The 12,681-nt window shown below is 35.8% G+C and overlaps 2 long non-coding RNA genes across 2 annotated transcripts; one reads left to right on the top strand and one right to left on the bottom strand.

Annotated features, from left to right (window-relative positions):
- Positions 1 to 6,305: 6,305 nt before the first annotated feature.
- Positions 6,306 to 8,155, bottom strand: LOC141396954 (uncharacterized). The gene is made up of 2 exons (XR_012411277.1): positions 7,749 to 8,155; positions 6,306 to 7,671 (listed from the first exon to the last, which is right to left on the bottom strand). It is a non-coding gene; the product is annotated as an uncharacterized lncRNA (long non-coding RNA).
- A 257-nt stretch (positions 8,156 to 8,412) lies between these two features.
- Positions 8,413 to 9,561, top strand: LOC141396955 (uncharacterized). Its single transcript, XR_012411278.1, has 2 exons — positions 8,413 to 8,731; positions 8,791 to 9,561. It is a non-coding gene; the product is annotated as an uncharacterized lncRNA (long non-coding RNA).
- The last annotated feature ends 3,120 nt before the right edge of the window (positions 9,562 to 12,681 follow it).

Below are 12,681 nucleotides of genomic sequence, written 5' to 3'. Positions count from 1 at the left end.
GTTATCGATAATTTCGAAAAATAACCGGTAATGTACCATATTTTATCAATAGCACTCATAAAGGTAGACACCAAAAATAAATATGTATCTTTAAACGAAAATTAGAAAACAAAATTATGAATGAAAAGTATTGAATATCTGTTGAATTATTTGAATAATGCATTGAACAATAATTTCGGAATGAGGTTGTGCTACGAAAATGTACGAAATTATTTATTTTTGCAAAATCTTTTTGACATTGTTATAACCAGGGTTTCGGAGTCGAGGTATTTTTGGCTCGACTCCGACTACAGACGAGTTTTTTTCACGACTCCGACTCAGACTCCGGGTCGACTCCGAGTGTGAAATCCTGAATTCGTATACCACTAAAAATGAATAAAATGTTCACAAATTTTTATCATTTTCCTATATATTGGCGTATATAGGCTAATGCGTTAGTTTTTCGTTATATATTCATTGGAAAGGGCATTCATTGGAATGCATTGGAATATTACATTGAAAAAAAGCAAAGTTAGAAATGTTTTGTCGGTTTTCCTTTTTTTGCAAGAGTATATTCTGGACGGAATTCTTCCGATTAAGAAAATCTTTAAACTTTCAAAATATCTGAAAATGGAGGGGCAGTACAAATCATAAGGACTACATGCAATAAAAATTATAAACAATTCATCACCGAGTTTCAGAATGGATGTAAGCCAACATTTTAGTGTGCTTAGCCTTAAAAGGAGACCACCATTATAAAGCTCAATAAAGCCATTTTTCATGATTTTTTTGAGAAAACTACGTAACTTTTTGGCAGATTTTTTCTTCATCTAAAATAGAATAATATTACGAAGTTCTGAGTCCGTCTACGAATCCCTGTTTTTATTAAAACATTTTGCGGTGCCAATTCTAGCTTGAAAACTAATAAACCACTTATGATATATTTTTGCGGCCGATTTCGAGAAAAACACCGTTTATATGCCTCATACAAAATAAAATAAATTGTTCCCATCCAACGCTCATACTAAGGCAATATTGTTCCGATCGGCTTAAAAATTTTAAATTTATAAGTAGGGACCACCCCTTAAACTAAAATTCAGCTCTTGCATTTTAAGCGTTGGTGTGTTGTGGATATTTTATTGAAATATTTGTGTACACCATCCAGCACGAAGGCAGATGAATGTTTTCTGGAACTGAAAAATTCGCACACGATGAGATTTCTTGCATGAAAATATTCTACAAAAATGTTGCTAGGAAAATTTTATGTACATAGGACGAGAAATCGATATTGTCATGTTTTCATTGTCCTTTATCACTTTTACCCGATCCTTTCTTGTGAAAACTTTATGATTATGTATTTAATTGAATGTCGTGCATGCTGGCGGGCGGATCCGGTTATTTGAATGTCTGCATCTAAAGCCCTCATTGAGTATATAATGAATCCTAGAAGAAAGATTCGCCGTTTGTCAGACTTCTGAGTTATGGCGAGATGAATCTGTCGTTGACCAACAACGAATTTATGATGCTCCAATTCAGAGGCGTAACCATCCGAATTTCATATATAGTTAATATATTTTGCGAAATTTACCGAAATACATAAACATACGGTTTTTTTTTGAGAAAGTAACGAGTAAAACTGATAAAGGGCTTTGAAAACGTGACAATATTGATTTCTTGGATAAGGGAAACCTAAATATAATTTTCGGTGAAACGTTTTTGTAGAAAATTTCATTTTGTTTTACTTTTTGAGTTCAAGAACAAGAAGAACGTGGAAGGAACTGAGCTAGAAGGACAGCATATTCGAGAGAAAGGTTCCTCATTCTATTTAACTGAAAACATGTAATCTAAACATTATAAAACAATATCTCAATGATTGATGGGGGTCGATGAAAAAATTCATTATGTCATAACTCAGAAATTCCAGCTATGAGATCATTTGGGGCTCTCAATTCGTGCTTTCTTGACTTCCATTTTGTGTCACAGGGTATTCAGTAAGATTTCCCATAGAGACCATAATGTCTTTAATAGAAGACAAGGATGACTCATTAAAAACAGAAGATGAGAATACCAATAGACCTTTGTGAGAAGACAACTAAGACTTCTGACGAAAGAGGTTAAATGTCCAATCTAAATTCCATTGTCATAGAACTTTACTCTTGTTTGCAAAACTGCAAGGAATCAATTGGATCAACAAAATAGGGTTGAATAGACTACACTTCAGAGGATAGTAAATACCCTGTGAATGGTCTTTTAACTTAGTATAACATACCGTTTGAATATATGTTTTCTTATACTTTCTTTTAAAATATATGTATGATGATTTAAAAAAAATGTTCTTGTTCCAAATTGAATGTTATATTTCTATAACGTGGAAAAAATTTTGCCCGGAGTCGGAGTCGAGTTATTTTTTTCGACTCAGACTCCGACTCCGACTCCAGCAAAATTGCTCGACTCCGACTCGTAGACTCCGACTCCGACTCCGAAACCCTGGTTATAACTGATTGCTGATGCATCTACCTTAATAAATACATGTTAGTCTGCCACGCTATTGTTGGTGGCGCACTTAAAACGCAATTGTATGTAGGCGGCGCAATTGTGTAAGGAATGAGCAAAACATAAAGAATAGAGAGACCGAGAAACCCATCAATCTGTCTCTGGATTTGTTTAAATAATAACATATTTTTGATTTTTGTTACTTATTCTTGATTGTAGCCATTGTTTGTTGTTAAACTTGTATTTTAACCAACACAACATTTGCGCCTTTTTAATTAATATACAGTTGAACCTCGATTATCCGTGAATCGATTATCCGGGAACCTCCATTATCCGTGATAGAAAATAAATGTTGGATTTTTTTCATTTCTTCAATTTTTCGTTATAAACTTCATTGCCCGGGAGTAAAAACGCACTTTCCAATTAGTATGATTAAGCAAACAGAAGGTAAACAAACGAAAACTGGAATTTCTTCCGTATTACACAATTTGTGTATTTATGGTATCACAAAAACTATGGGACAAAGTCCATTCAGATGAATCTGATGATGATGATATTATGTATCCTTCTAAAGTTTGGTGGATTACCGTAACGAATTTAATAAAAATTGCAGATTTTCATATTATTGTACAATATTATGTCATTTTTACTTAAAAAATATGTTCAAAAACTTCGTAAAAGCATTGCCTCCATTATCCGGGAAAATCGATTATCCGTAATGCCTTCGGTCCCGACCATCACGGATAATCGAGGTCCGACTGTATTTAAAAAAAATCCCTACAAAATAAAGACTATTTAAATTATGTTTTAGTTTTTACAAAATTGCAAACATTTTCAACTTATGTATTTGTTCTTTAAACGTCCGCAAACATCAGTTTTGGATAATTGATGCCCATATTTCTTATTGGTCTAATTTTATTATTATTCATTAAAACGACTGCAAATAATTTTTTCACAATTTTTTTTTTTTTTTTTGCTGCTATTATGTTAAAAATTGTTTCAGTTTTGTTTAATAATTAAAATCTTGTTATATACAGGCATGTCACAGATTCCGATCGGAATGGTTTCAATTCCGCAATTTCATTTAGATCGTTTTTGTTTTAGCTTCTTCAAATTCCGATCGATTTGGTGAATTCCGAAAATCTTATTATTTAGTATAAATATGGCAACATTAGAGGAATCAAAAGAAACAAAAACATATGATTAGGAAACACCATACAAATGGGAATTGTGAAAATATTGTGTTAAAGAAAGCTTTTTTTGTGCGAAAAGAATGTTAGTTTTCATTGGATATTCAGTTTTACTGTAATTGAGGAGCAAAAAAATCAACATAACATTAAAAAATGCCGTGTTTGTGTCCATTCCTAATTCATTCGTAATGCCAGATTGTTTAGTTTTTAGAAACGATAAATATTTGCTCGAAGAAAAACGCGATTTTCACAAAAAAATTGTCTGGCAACACTTTGTTATTAATTGGTTTTGTTGATTGAGAAATAATGAAAATTTGCGAATTTTTTTCAATAAAATGATCAAAAAATATGGTAATTAATGTGATTTTGTTAATAAAATAATAGCTCTGTTCCAGAACAAAAAACTTTTTAAAATTTTTACCACTTTTACACATTTTAGCTCTGTTCCAGAACTAAAAAGTTTTTACAATTTTTACCACTTTTACACATTTTGCATTCCCGTACGCAAAATTTATATGAAAATCGTTTACGACTTTTACAACTTTTACGACTTTTACCACTTTATAAAGTACGGGAACAGGCCATTTGCTTTCCCGTACACACAATTTATATGAAAATCGTTTACGACTTTTACCACTTTTACGACTTTTACCACTTTATAAAGTACGGGAACAGGCCAAATATTTTTATTATTTTTAAAGGCCTGCGCATGGCAGAACTACCAGGTAGTGGTATCACACCAGCTGATCGAATATGAAAAGTCAAATCCCTTTATAAAAAAATTATTTTTGTTGTAATTTCCCCAACAACATAATGAAAGTTTTGACATAACATATTCAAAATTTTACGTTGCCACTACCTGGGTAATTGTGCCATGGGCCTGCGTACATAAGCTGCCTCGCCTGCTTACCTTGCTTGCTTCTGATAAAAGAATAAAAAAGAAAAGGGCAACCCAGTTAGAAATTTGCTCGGCCTCCTTTATTCTTTTATTTCTATTATGTCAAAAATGAAGCAGGAAAGCAAGGCAACCAGGCAAAGCAGCTTATATACGCAGGCCTTAAGTGCTTTTGGAATGTTTTAAAGTGACATGTTACCAAAAAAAATACAATTCCACTAGATAAACCAAAAGTGGTTTCATTCCGAAAGAATTTTTCGTTTTTCGGTTTCTGAAGTAGCTAAATACGGAATCAATTCCACTTTCGATCAGAATTGGTTTCTGTGACATGCCTGATAAAACGACAGCAAACATCCTTTTATTTGTTTACGACGAATGTCATCATACGAAATTTGAGTACTCGCATCGAAACAACTCGATACCGAATGTCGTAATTAGGCCCCAGTTTCCTACTACACTCACACGAACACACAAACGGTCAAAAAATACCCTGCAAACATTTTCTATCGCTTAAGAATAATTCGCGATTCTCCTGGGCGATTAATTTGTCGCAGGCGTTATCGCCTAAAAATCTTCCGCGTTTCGCCAACCTAATAGTACGTTTGTATATAACCGGTTTTAACAAACCCACTGGGTTTCAAATGTCAATTTCATTGCTTATATTTCAAATAAATCCCCATAAATGAGATTAACCCTGCAGAAGGCTGTAATATAAACATGGCCTAAAGTAAGTGTTTATGCAATGCGAATCGCGACCAAGATTCGCTGGCGAATCATATGGAAGATCTTAAGAAGAGGAAAATATGAAGAAAAAATTAAAGAAAGTTTATCTTCCATTCTTCTTTGTTTCTTTCATTTGTTGTCTTTGATTTTTACCCTTGCTTGTATACTGGTTCCATTCACATTCTTCATTTCATGCTTGGTTTACATTTAGTCCCGGGCCACACTACAGTAATTTCACTGAAATTTTGATATGAAATTATGCGTCTCTAGATCGACTTCCATAGTACAGTAAAATAATAAAATTGGTGTAGTGGGGAGTTCGATTTAAGAACACCTAATTTCATGAAATTTTTTAATGAAATTCACGCTAGTGTGGACCGGGACTTACGAAATCCACTCGATTTCAACTGTCAATTCCTTTGCGTATACGTCAAATAAATAAATCAATGGAATTGACAGTTGAAATCGAGTGGATTTCGTAAATGTAAACAAAGCATCACTTGGCAAAACCCGGACATGTGTTGTGTTTGTCAGTACTCATAATATTATACGTGCCATTTGTATCAATGTTATGTAGAATATGGCGTCGATTTTGCATTGCCACTAAACTTGAGTTGCGTTGTCAATTGTCAGCACAACTGAGATGAAATGTTGTATTATTGTTGCTAACCCAACTGGGTTGTCGATTAACGTGTTATCAAACAGTGTTATTCAAACTTGTGAACTCTAAAATCCAAATGTATACCCAGCAAAAAGTTTGCATCCGCGGATGCACTTAAATCACTAGAACAATTGCCGCTGGAGTACATCTTTTCCTATGAATTCACCTATGAATTTTACAAAAGAGCGTGCAGCTAAGATGCACTCCATTTTGCTTCCACGGCACACAGCTAGGATGCACTCCATTTTCGATCCAAATCACAGCCTTTGATGTAGTGTTTTGGATTGAATTTAAATGCAGTATAAAGATGTTATAAAATGCAAGCCATTGCATATATCCCAAAATAAATAAAATACATTGCTTATTCGTGTAAAACAAAAATATTAACTTTATTACATTAACGTAAATTATAAAAACCCTCCATTAAATTTGATCGAAACTAAGTTTACTTCCTCTACTCTGCTTTTTATGACATCGAAATTGATATTGCTTCATCATCCAAATGGTTTTTAATTTTTCCTCCTACTTCAGTTCAGATTTCCAAAAACCCCAACTCCACTTCAAAAATATTTTGCGTCTCGTGAATTACGGCAATGTTCATAACTTTAGTTTGTATTTCTTTATTTTTTATAAAACAAATTCTTAGAATTATAACACTCTTTCTTGTGTTCAGAAAAAAAAGACTGCGACTGTAGGGATCAAAAAATTGGCTTGCTTGGCTAGGGATCTTTAAGCGAGTGCTTCCAAAATGTATCGAGCGCAGTGCATTTTCATAACTCCATGTGGACTGCATCTGTTGAGGGAGATTTAGCGACACGTAGTAGGAACGAAAACACTGAGGTCCCCTTGCCCAAACAGTATGATAATGCCCAAAAAAGGTAGAGGAACTAATTTGGGGGAACTCTGTGATCTCCACCATGATGCATAATCGTATGGGATATATGGTCCAAAATGACCTGAGTCTCACTTCTCCGGCAGCCAACACCGGGTCCAAACAAATGCTAGTCTTTCGTATCATACATAACATATGACGAATTCAAGACATGCATGCGATTATGAAACATCAGAGTTTCGGATCATTACTATTACTGGAAGTTGGTTTTACTGGTTCGAAAATTCAGAGGGTTTTTTTTTGTAGTAATTGTAGTGATTCCCCATACGTATCAAATTTCAAGAGAAGACTGGTGCGGAAATGGGCTGTCACCAAACAACTGAGAATACGGAAGCCTGCCTTATATTTTATTTGATCGCTAGCTAACTTCTGTAACTCATCTCAATTAGAATTTTGGGGAAATGATGTATGCAAGAGTTTCGATAACCAAAGTATGCAGCTTTCGTTGTTTTTGCCCAGGAGGAATACCAGAGAAAGTTAGAAAGAAACAGAAAGTTAGATTGACTTGTAGGGCGAGTCGCAATTGCATACGTTTGTTTCCCAGCCAAATCATTAAGTTTATTATGATGTTCTGGAAATAAGGCCGGCGATGTTGTGGAAACACAAATTCTTGGCCAAACAAAAAAAAAAAAACCTCTTGGCCAAACTATGTGGCGTGTTGGATAACTGCCCCGGCTCATAGGTTCCTTTAGGTTGTGGTAAGAGCAGGGGTATACTCTATGATGCGGGGTATCCATAATAGCGTTCCCAAGGGGAGACTGAACGAGTGCGATGGACTTTCAGTGGTGTTAGTCTGGAGTTGGAAAGCATGTTTTCATTTTTGTAGGGTAGTGAGATGCTATGGCGAAAATTTAAGAGTTTATTTAGACGATGACAGAACCAGATGTAACTCATAAATGGCCGGATGGTAGTTACCTGGGATGTCTTTCTAGATTTCGATTGTTTATATTTGCTAAAAGATTGCCTCCCAACCAGCGTTTTTGTGGGAAGTTCCTTTGCAATGTAGGCCTATGTGTTTTGTTTGGTGAAAGCAGCCTGCGCCGGTTAATTGCTACCAAAACATTTCAGACTAAATAGGCCTCTTGTATTTTCATTTCATAGACTTAATTATGTGGCGTGTTGTCCATTGCCCATTTTAGCGATTGCCATGCCGGCTATTCTTGTTGGGGCATGAGCAATCCAATTGATTATTTTAGTTTTCTCGATAAAGTGTGGATTTTTGTCGTTAATATTTGTTGAAATGTATGATTTTATGTTTTTTATGTTTTTTTCTGAGGAAAATTCTAAAACGTGCTGATACCTCCAGTGCCAAGTGGAGGTATGAATCAGCTGTTTTGTGGAACTTCTTTGTTTGACATGCCAGGGTTGGATAAGTGCAATTGTAGGGACAGGGTTGTATGTAAGAGCGTACAGTAAGAGAGTTTACGCGCTCATAAATTGGTTAATATGATGAAAGTTTCAAGGCCAGGCGAACAATGAACCTGACCGTTGTTCAAGCATGGGTATTTTGTTGGTAGGAGAGAGACGTTTTAATGGTACCGGAGAACATCGACGGGCTAACAAAATGATGGTTGTGTGAACATTTACATATTGAGAGCAATGTTACTTTGATTTTATTTTTCTTTTGCGAATTTGATCAGAAACGTTTAAATCATCAGCAGAGTTTCACGAACAGTACCCAGTTTGAATAAAGTTCGATATTTAAAACTTGAAATTTCATTTTAAAACGTATAACTGAACATTTAAATTTTTACAATCCACGTTTAAAATCAAGAAATAACTGGTGTTAAAATAATACCATTAAGTTATTTCTGCAGATAACGTCTATAAAGTGTTAACAATTTTATTAAATTCTGTACCAATTTGTTGTTCAAAGTGAAGCGAAATTGCAGTCAGATGTGAGTTTGAGCGTGTATTACATAGCCGAAGTGTGTTGTAATGAATTCTTCTTGTGTAGTGTCCTTTGCTTTTGCAGTAAATTTGGCCATGATCAGCATCCTAAGGAGCGTTTTAAATTTGGTCAAGAGCGTGGCGCAAGTCGGACGTAAAGCATCCTAACCATTTAGTCTCCAGACGGTGGCAACTGAATTTGCCTGTACAGTGCGGGTTGTGGAATTTTTGTGGACCGTAGTGAGAGAAACTCCGAGTGATCCAGCTTCCACTTGACATCCACAATTGTGGACACACTGAGGGACCAGAATATATAAACCAAGGCTAAGTGATAGCATAAGTTAAGGAGCTATCTGAAATTAAATTTTGTGTTTGTCTGTGTGTTGTAGTTAGTTTTAGTAATAAGTTTTCTAGTTCAATATTTAAATCTTTTTATGCCCTTGTTAAATTGTTAGGGATCTATCCTAAGCCGACAACCAAAGTAGTAGTCCGGTAGGGATTCCATCTGGAGAGAGCTCAATCTGGGTAGGGATTTCTGTTCTTCTAGGACGAAAGTAATACCGAAGATAAGAAACTGAGGCTAGATCCTATATAGTATTTCTATTTTTGATAAATTTTATTTGTTTTTTTATAATCCATTTTAAAGTGAAACATCGTAAAGATAAATTTGCTAATTTCAATTTATTTTTTTTTATATTTTGTTCTTAATTTCATTTTATTTAAAGAGCAGTATAGTAAAACTGAAAATAGAAGAGAAGGTTGAAAAGATTAATTAGTTTTTTTTTATAATAATTATGTGTTTTTTTTTTAATATGTAATAAATGATAAGTAATTGATTGAATATGTTGTGCTAAGTTTATTTGGTGGGAGGGGAAAAGGATAAGGGGGATATGTCGGGGATTTGAAATATAAAGATTGTTGGTGGCGAGATGAAAGGGGTTCCTGGGAATTCAGGAGCGTAAGGATGGGAGGGTAATGAAGGGGACCGGTATTCCGGAGTCCCCGGAAAGCGTTGGTTGGTGTTTCTCATTGTCAGTGTGGTTAGTCCATGTTTGTCTCCAATAGTTTTACTTGTTGTGCCCTCAGGTGACACAGGGTTGAGAAACCACGACCCATACCAATAAAGCCAGGGCAGTCACGGTGTGAGGGGGGTACGCAACAGTAATGGCGCCCAATAAAAAAAAATATGACCAGAGCCAAAATTACTATCTGATTTTGGTGATACAATAGAAAATTAGTAGTTTTTGTAATTACCGCCTATGTAATCAAATTATGGCGAGATAATGTGAAAGCAGAACTTGTAGTGATTGTTACAACTGTTTGCTTCAGTTTGATTACAAAAACTACTAACGTTCATGATCCAGAGAGAGAAATCGAGACCCATTTGTATATAATGAGACTGTTGCTCGATTTCTGTCTATGAAAACAGAAACTAGAAACCCAAATAATTATTATGTTTGGTTGTTCGTTTATATTTGTGTATGTATGTACGTAGTATAGAATGAGAAATAATAACCAACGCATAGCCACCAACAAACGACATATCCTTAGAAAACTTATCCTTTAGACCCTCTCTAAATGTTTATTGTTTTAGTGTGTGTACATTTCGCTATATTGAGTAACCAATCGTTCCCAACTTTGGCATATTACAAAAAAATTTGAATTGCTTTTGATAAGTATATGTCGATATATGTTAACCAATCATTTTGCTAGGCGATTTTGAAACTCATTTTAGTCAAGGTCAATTAGGGTTTGTTGTCTCTTTTTACCAACAAGATGCCGCTTGATCGGTCTCCGCCAGGGCAGAGTGGTGCAGGAAATAACTTGGCTCAAAAACCGAGTTTGACCAGCCCTGATAATATTTCCAGGAAAACTCCAACGGAAGGCATTGCAGCTTCGCTCAACACTTCTAGAATGGATTTTTCTCGACCTCCCCCATTGATCACAAACCCAGCAGATAGACAGGGAAACACTCCTGAGAAATATGCATCAATGGTAACTGCATTAATAGAAGATGCCAATAAGGCGTATAGGTCTCAACTGGAAGAGTGGTTGGAACAGAGAATCCAGCAAGGTATGCAGTCAGGATTTGAACATATTATGAGGGAAATAACCAAGCTCAATGTGGGTAGTAGGCAAACAGAGTCAGAACTAGAAAACTATAGTATGGGTTCTTCTAGAGCATGTGGATCTGTGGATGGACAAGATCAGATGAATAGGGCCCCAATTAAGCCTAGGCCAACGACAGAAAATCCAGCTCAGAGGAGGTTGGACTTTGACCTTCCGCCACAGGGAAACATCCATTCCATCCCAAATTTCCAACCCGAATCAGTTGCTACACAAATTAATAGACATCGTATTGTTGTGGATAAATGGAATTTAAGCTTCGATGGGAAATCTGGTGGGTTAGATGTGGAAGATTTTGTCTTCAGAATTGAACACCTACAACGCTTATATGGGTGTCCATGGACTGAGGTCATTAGGGACTTCCAACTCCTTCTTAAAGGAGACGCGAAGGAATGGTTTTGGGTGTTGATCGGAAACCAGCGCATAGACAACTGGACCGATCTTAAAGAAGCCCTAATCCAGCAGTACAGGTCCAGTAGGAGCGAGTACGAATACCTTCGCGACCTAGAGGAAAGGAAACATAAGAGTGGGGAATCCATAGATGAATATTTTCACGCCATGAAAAAGCTGCGAGCTAAGTTACGAACACCATTGCCTGAAGCCGATATGATCAGGATAGTGAAAAGAAATTTACGTTCTGATCTATCCCATATAATATATTCGATGAAAATCTATACAATTGACCAATTAAGGGATGAGTGTAAAGAGTTAGAAAAAAATTACTTAAGAAGAGATAAATACGTACCTCTGCCAGCTAAACCTCTACAACCAACTCGTCGCCCATATCAAATCAGTGAAGTTTATCATGACGAACCTTCAGATAATCCCATAGATGAAGACCTGGTAATAGTAGAAGAAGTAAATCAGAAAAGGCCAATAGAAAGAAAACAAATTACACTTACATGTTGGAACTGTCAAGCTTCGGGACACACATTTATTGAATGTCCAGTTCCACAGAGGGCTTTATTCTGCTACCGATGCGGTTGTCCTGGAGTGACCTGTCCCACATGCCAGAAGTGCCTGGGAAATGGCCGGAAGAGTGTGTCGAAATCGGGAGAGGCACGCTCTGCTCCACCTCCCGAACAGTAGCGGATGTTATAGGATCAGGTTCCATCGACTTAGGAAGTGAGGTGAAGATTCTGAAAAGAGGTAGGAAAACGAGTACAAAGGTTATTAGGAGTGTAGTACCAGTCAATAAATTAACTTATGAACAAAGGTTGGAAAATTATAATAGGATTAGGAATAGAATTTTTGGTAATGAAGAGAATAGGGCAGAAAATAATGATATTCCTGAATATAGTAATGAGAATATGGTTAGCGATACGAATAGAAAAATAAGTGAAGGGAAGGAAATAAGTATAGGAAAAATTCAGAAGAATTTAGATATAGTCAGTAAAAGCGAGGAAGGAAATAGTTGGGTTTGTAATAGGAAACTAAATAGAATTAAAAATGTTAGAAATAAGTTCAAAAATAAGAAACAATTGTGTAACTTAGTTAAGCGTTCGGTTTTAAGTTGTTCCACTGTAATTTTAGATTCCTTAGATAATAGAGCCTATGCTATGTTTGTGATAGGAGATGTTAGTTTGAAAGGTCTTTTAGATTCGGGAGCGTCTGTGAGTATCCTGGGGAAGGAATGCGACCAGGTAGTGGACCAGTTACAGACGAAAGTAGAACCTTTCTGTACATCTATTGGGACAGCTGGAGGGAACCATTTTTCGATCGTTGGAAGAATAAAAGTTTTGGTCAAGTATGAAGACATGGAAAAAGAAGTGGTCTTCTACCTTTGTCCCGATTTGGTCCAAACAGCATATTTAGGAGTAGATTTTTTCAA

Source organism: Musca autumnalis, unplaced genomic scaffold, assembly GCF_047663935.1.
Source record: "Musca autumnalis isolate F117 unplaced genomic scaffold, ASM4766393v1 scaffold_3, whole genome shotgun sequence".
Lineage (NCBI taxonomy): Eukaryota > Metazoa > Arthropoda > Insecta > Diptera > Muscidae > Musca > Musca autumnalis.
The sequence above is the reverse complement of the archived record's forward strand: the minus strand, read 5'-3'. Positions and strand labels throughout refer to the sequence as shown.